Source organism: Tamandua tetradactyla, chromosome 1 (assembly GCF_023851605.1).
Source record: "Tamandua tetradactyla isolate mTamTet1 chromosome 1, mTamTet1.pri, whole genome shotgun sequence".
In the NCBI taxonomy this organism is placed as follows: domain Eukaryota; kingdom Metazoa; phylum Chordata; class Mammalia; order Pilosa; family Myrmecophagidae; genus Tamandua; species Tamandua tetradactyla.
The window spans coordinates 90,953,716-90,960,379 of record NC_135327.1 but is presented as its reverse complement, the minus strand read 5'-3'; the positions used below and the strand labels follow the sequence as shown (position 1 = coordinate 90,960,379).

The 6,664-nt window shown below is 42.0% G+C and overlaps 1 long non-coding RNA gene across 1 annotated transcript; it reads right to left on the bottom strand.

Moving 5' to 3' along the window:
* Positions 1-552: 552 nt before the first annotated feature.
* LOC143650088 (uncharacterized) lies at positions 553-3,662 on the bottom strand. The gene is made up of 2 exons (XR_013159356.1): positions 3,452-3,662; positions 553-874 (listed from the first exon to the last, which is right to left on the bottom strand). It is a non-coding gene; the product is annotated as an uncharacterized LOC143650088 (long non-coding RNA).
* Between the last annotated feature and the right edge of the window lie 3,002 nt (positions 3,663-6,664).

Genomic DNA, 6,664 nt, shown 5'->3' with positions numbered 1-6,664 from the left:
AAAAATATGTTTATTCCCACCTCATTGATTATGGTGCACATGCAGTATATTTCTTTTCATATAGCCTTTTCAAAATTAAAAATAATACTCGTATCTTATTTTATAGATTTAGTTTTGTATAGTGCTTTTAAAAAGACCAATTGAGAGAGAGAAAAGCAGCCATGATATTGGAGGGCTGGCCTGGTACTCACAGTTGGCCTTGGTGCTCTCCTGCTGAACATAAACAATTTCACAGAAGAACAATGTGGGGCAAGGCCATTCTGTGACCATGATGGAGCAAGACAAAAACAAAACCACTCCATAATCATGTCTGATCCCAGAGAAAACTTGTACATTGTCAAAACCACAAAATGACCAATCAAAACAGCCCCCATCCTGGCTAATACGAATGACTATTGTTTCTTAACCAATTGCATATTTTTTTTTTCAAAATGTTAGAAATTTTATTGAAGTTAACATTCCATAAGGTCATACTCATACAAGTTAACTGCAAGAAATTCCAAGCATACAAACTATCATCTATATTAACATGCCATCTTTCATCTCCAAATGTCAAAAATGTACTTAGGTTTTAATGATACAAGAAGTCTTTACAAAGTCAAATCCACTGTCCATTTGTGTTGGGTAAGAAACCTATTGTCTTCATTTCATGGAATCCATGTTAAAAGAACCCTGTCATGGTTATGGTTGTATATTGTCACGGCACTCGTGTATTAATCCATTTTCCTCAATTCCCCATAGTAGACTGCCATCTTGATTTCTCAGTGGTAGGGTCCATTTGAGACTCTTCAAGCTGATTGTGTGAAAATGCTTCCACCAGCGTCTATTATTTTGTACAGGCCCTTTAGAATTCAGTCTCAGGATTCACATTTCTCTGCAACATAAAAGACAGACTTTTCCAAAAATTTCCTTCATCCTCAAGCATAAAACTCCATTCTCAGTCTTCAAAATGGCATATAATGGCACACCTCAAATATAAGGGTTGTTTTGTTCAGAACCATCAGCAACCAAATTAATTTTAATCTTAAGTTACCAGGACAGAAAGCGGCTCTCCTCGCGCATTCCCGCCGGGCTCCCGCCTGCCATCACCCGCCGCTGCCCCTCTCGCGGCGGGCCCGGGTCCCGGCGGCGAGGCAGCCCCCCGCCCACCCGCGGGGTCTGCAGTGGGCCCCGCAGGCCCCAGGGACCCAGGACCCCGGGGCGGGGCGAATCCCAATTGCATATTTTGCTTCTGTCTTCTAGTCTTCCCTTCTTCAGAAAAGATTTATTAAGATACCCAGCTGTATAATTCCCTCACTTCTTCACAGCATCCAATCCAGTGTTCAATCCTAAAACCCTCTCCAAATCATCTAGCACAAATCCTATAATAAGACCTTTCTAACACCTTCTTACTGAGACACCCCACAATTCCCCAGGGTGTATTCTCTCACTACAATATGTAATAAACCTAACTCGTTCAACCACAAATGTGTTACTGGTGAGTTTTTTGCTGGAGAGCATTGATATGATATATTACAAGCATTCAATTCTACTATCTTACATGTGCTCGATTCTCTTTTGTAATGGCTGCATTATATTCCATTCAATGAAGGTATCGTATTTCATTTACTGCTAATGTTAGACCTTCCACTCTTTTTCAAGTTCTCCATATTGCAAATAATACTGTGCACACACTTTAGTGCACACACCACTTTGGTGCATAAACCTTTCTATCAATATTCTGGTTAGTCCCTCAGGTAAGATTCATAGAAGCAGAATTCCTGAGACAGCATCAATATTTTTAAAGTCCTTGATGCATAATATCAATCTTCATTTTACAGAGAAGAAAACTGAGAAACAGAGATGGAAAGTGACTCTCCCAAACTTCAATAACTAGCTAAGAATAGATTCAAAACACAGGTTTCTTGACTCTAAATGCAGCTTTCTTTTATTTTTTCAGACTATAAGTGGAGATGTATACATATAATCAACAAATAAAATAAAAATGTTCATGATGTGTCCATTTATGCCTAATCCATAATTACAGAAATTGCAGGGGCCCAACACCAAGGTAAAATCCACAAGCAGTCATCAATCAAACCAAGGTTCTCTGGAACCTGTCTGGCACTTGATAACATTTCTTTTATAAGTGCTTTAGGTGCATAGGCCATTTAGGCACCAATCCTCAGGTGAGTTGGCCCAAGACAGCCTGGAGCTGCCATCTCTCCTCTGGGACAGAAAACAAGCCAGAACTTGAGAAGGCAACAAGGCCTCCCTAAGGTACACTCCAGCAGCCCCAGGAGGGCCTCAAGCCTGTTTCTCCAGTTGGCTAAAAAGAGTCACTCCAGGCCAACCAAATCCCCATTCTGAGAAACTCAGCATTTGTCTTATCTGGCTCTGGTATTATTTTGGAAGTTGTTTCATAGCCTGCTGTTACGTTCTGCAATTCATATATGTATTCATTCGCCCCTTCCTCAGGTTTTAATGGATCAGCCACTGCTTTTAGGCACTGTGGGTACAGAGATATTATAAGGCTCCATACCAGCCCTCCCTGAGCTCACACCACCCTGGAAGAGGCCCCCATGCAAATGTGGATGACACACTATGCTCAGCTTTAAATAAAGAACAATTCTGGGACTTAGAAGACCCAGAATTCTGGAGGGGGGGTAAGTGCTATCAGGGAGGTCTTAGAAGAATTCATAGAGGAGGCAAAACTTGAACTTGGTGTGATTCATTTGACAAAGAATGAGAGAAAGGAGAAGAACGAGGATATTTCAGACATTAAGACATCTTAATGAAAACAAGGAAGAATGGAAACTAAGAAATATATTCTATATTTTTGATGAAGAAATTTTCTGGCATAGAGTCTTGATATTATGCTTTGGAAGAGTGTTGATCTAATTTGGTTTTCAGCTCCACCCCATTGCTTGGGGTTTAGTCCTAGGCCAGGATATTACCTCTTTGGAAAATTCCTTAGAAAAAATAAATGATAAATACAGATTTTCCTAGGCTGTTGTGAATATTAAATGTAATATGTAAACATTTCTAGTATAGCCTGGCCTAAAGAAGGCACAAAATAAACACTAGAAGCTCTTCAGTAAACGTTAATATTTCTTTCTACCTTCTAGAGACAAAGGTAATCTTCTACATGGGAATTTCTCATAAATGGCTGCCCAGGAAACCTTCCCAGGGAACCAGGGAGGTCTGGGATTAGCTTAGGTTGAATGGATTACATTTACTCCTATCAAAGATTTTGTACTACTAATAATCACAGGTTTTATAAGAACCCTAAATCTTGATATACCCCAAGCCCGAACAGAGTAGGCAATAGATGATGACCTAGCTGAGAGAAAAGATAAAATACATTTTGCATTTTTGAGTATTTTTACCTGTGTGCATTGACCTTTTAAAATTTAACCACAACAAACAAACAAAAAATTAACCATAACAATAAGGTTAGCTTTAGGGGTACCTGGTGATGCTAAATGTAAAAGTGTCCAGAAGGTGCACACCTCCTAAAGGTAGAGCTACTCATGGCAAGGACACTGAGACAGGCAGGGGTACAACCTAAATCATCCCTGCCGGAAACGTTGACCGGAGGCTCAGCCTGGTAAGGAGAACAAGACCAGTTAACTGAGGTTGGCAAAGGATCTTGGGAGTTGGGGCTGGCAGAGGATCTTGGGAGTCGGAGCTGACAAAGGATCTTGGGAGTTGGGGCTGGCAAAGGATCTTGGGAGTTGGGGCTGGCAAAGGATCTTGGGAGATTCTTAAATTCAGGTCCCATACATACATGAGAAGTACTTCTGATTGATACCACTTTGGGAAGCAAAAAACTTTTAATTGTCCTCAGGACCCTTCTGTAAACAACGCATGAAAACATAATTTAGAGCACAGATATGCATCTAGGGAGGACATGATACAATGGGGAGCTTTGGAACTAGGCCCATGGGGTACAAATAACAGCTCAGTCCTTTGCTAGCTAAGTGTTCTGTGGCAAGTTGCTTAACCTCGCTTAGCTTCAGGGTCTTCATCTATAAAAAGTATTTGATTATACCTGCATTGTCAAGTTGATGTGACAATTAATCAGGATCATGCCATAAATTCCCTGTTTCCTATGGTCATTAATTCAATCTTCATTCACCTCCCTTCCCCAGCACTTTCCCCCAGCCTCTGTGGCCTTGTTTCCACTAATTAGGCAGTTCACCAGTAGAGGACTGGGCTGTGCAAACTCACACACAGCCTTTCAGCACAGCAGACCTCCAATCTCAGGCCTTGTATTCAGTTCCTCCTCCTTTTACTCCACCTTCTCCTCTGTCCCTTCATCAGGCTTCCAGATAACGCCCCTCCTACCTCCACAGTGCCGGCATAGCCACCCTTCACATCTTATCTGCATCTGTCACACTCTAGCCTCCCTACTCTCCAAGCTGCAGACTCGTTTGTGACACCTCCAACTTGAAACTACCCCTGAGCAGTGTGGGAAAGAAATATTGGGCTTCCTGGTCAACTTGGTTAAATAAATATTAACAAAGTACTCTTTTTAAATTTTTTAAATTGAAGACTGAATGCCTACTCTGTGCCAAGTACTTTATTAGCTATCGCAAATATAGAGACTGAATAGTTTCTCTCCTTGGTAAGCAAGGAAGGCAGGCCTTATTTATATATTATATAAATAATAAATGTACCAATAAATATGTATTCCAGGTACAGAGGTCACACAGGTGAGGGTGAGATTTATTTTGTTTGGAAGGAAGCAAGTAGACCAGAAAGAAAAGCTTAAAGATGAGTTGACACATGAGAAACATTTTTAAGGGTGAATAAAGTTCATTAAATGGATGAAAGAGGGAAAGACACTGCAGAGAGAGGAAGCAACAAATAAAAGAGAACTAAAATTAGCATGGGCATTCAGATTCTAGATGAACTGGAAGATCAGAAAATGGAAGGAAGATGAAGGAGGTGACTGTCGGGAAATTAAACTAAACAAATTACAGTTAGGCAAATCATGGAAGGCCTTGCAGTCTCCATGCACAGGAAATTGAAATGTATCTGCCCATCAATGGGAAGCCATTGGATGGTATTACAGAAAAGAATGTGTACATTATGATGTGATATGTGTTTCAGAAAGCTCACCCGGGCTGCATGGTAGGGAACGGATTGAGAGTCAAATCCTAAGGGAAGCAAGCAGGGAAATCAGAGGCCACCACTCCCTGCAGACTCATTTGTTACACCTCCAACTTTGTGACACCTCCAACCTGGAACTGCCCCTGAGCAGTGTGGGAAAGCTCACAGCACCTAGCAGGATGCTTGCAGATGAGAAAGGGGAGCTGAGCACCACTGGGTCAGCTTAGCTTAGCTCTTCTCAGGATCCCCAACCAACCCCAGGCTTGAATTCACCTCCTAATACAACTCAGGGCATTTGGGGAGAAAACAAAAACAAAACAGTTGATAACACTTCTCAATAAGAAGGTAAAATATTTCCAGAAATTGTTTTCCACAAGACTCCAGATAGATGTGCCAACTTTCCTCCAAGTTAGCCTCCAGCTGTGAGCCTGATCTGGCCTCAGTTCTGGAAGAATGGAGGGCTGGGGATGGAGCATGTGCCTTTCCCCACGTGATTAAGGTGCGTTGTTTCTTTCCCCAGCACCCCATCACTTCCAGTTGTGAATCTGATGAAGCAGAGTGTTGCTCCACCATGAGCCTTGCACCTAGGAAGAAGAAATGTTGAGGTAAAGAGTGTAGCTAAACAAAGATTGATTGCCTCCCCAGGAGGAAGCATAAGCAGATGTTCCTACACCCACTCAGATGTCCCCCTTCATTGCTCAGAGCCGGGAAGCCCAAGCATCGGTGCCAGAGAAGGAACTTTAGTACTTCATTTTCCTAAGACATTTTCCTAGGAAATTTCCTCTTTCTCGGGACTTTTCTCTCACTTGGTTTTTCTCATCAAGAGACTGTGAGAAATAGCTGGCTTTTAGCTATTTTTGAAGGTTTTGAAGGTTTTGGATACAGACACCATCCAAAAAGAATTCTTCATTCCCAAAATGTGTGCTTGGTCTATTTTGTTTACCAGTTAACAGGGGCATAACCATAATGGGACACTGTAAATGCAAGGGGGAACAAAAGGTACCCAGCCAAAGTCCCTTAAAATTAATTGATGGATGTTCTTGGATTTGATTCTCTAAAGAGAGGGCTGGGGCTTGCGGGTGGGGAGGTGCTGCTGATTTAGGTGAGTGGAGAAAGTGACTCATCCGTTATTCAGGTAGGCTTGGAAGATGGTCCTGTCATTTTAGGGATGTGTCAGGCTCTGGGCATAGAATTTCCATTCCTAAGGGAAAACCCCTCCATAGGGTTGCCCCAAGGAAGGAAGAATAGTTGGCATTCTACCCATATCCCCTTCTTCTGGTTTCCTAGATTGGGGTGAAGTGTTCTGTCTCAAAGGACATGTGACTACTTATGAAATAAATCGACCTATGATATCTAATTTGTTACCTCAAATGGAGAGATTGAATGCATCCTTGCCTTCTCCTGGTGGCTCCTTTCCATTTACGTGGATAACATCTGAGTCTGTAAGTGCCAATAGGAAGGGATCTCCTCTCACTACTGTTATTCACTGAACAGATTCCACACAGTTGGTTGATTCTATACCGAGGGGACAGTGAGAAATCTGGGGTGGGGGGGTGTGACAGGTCTT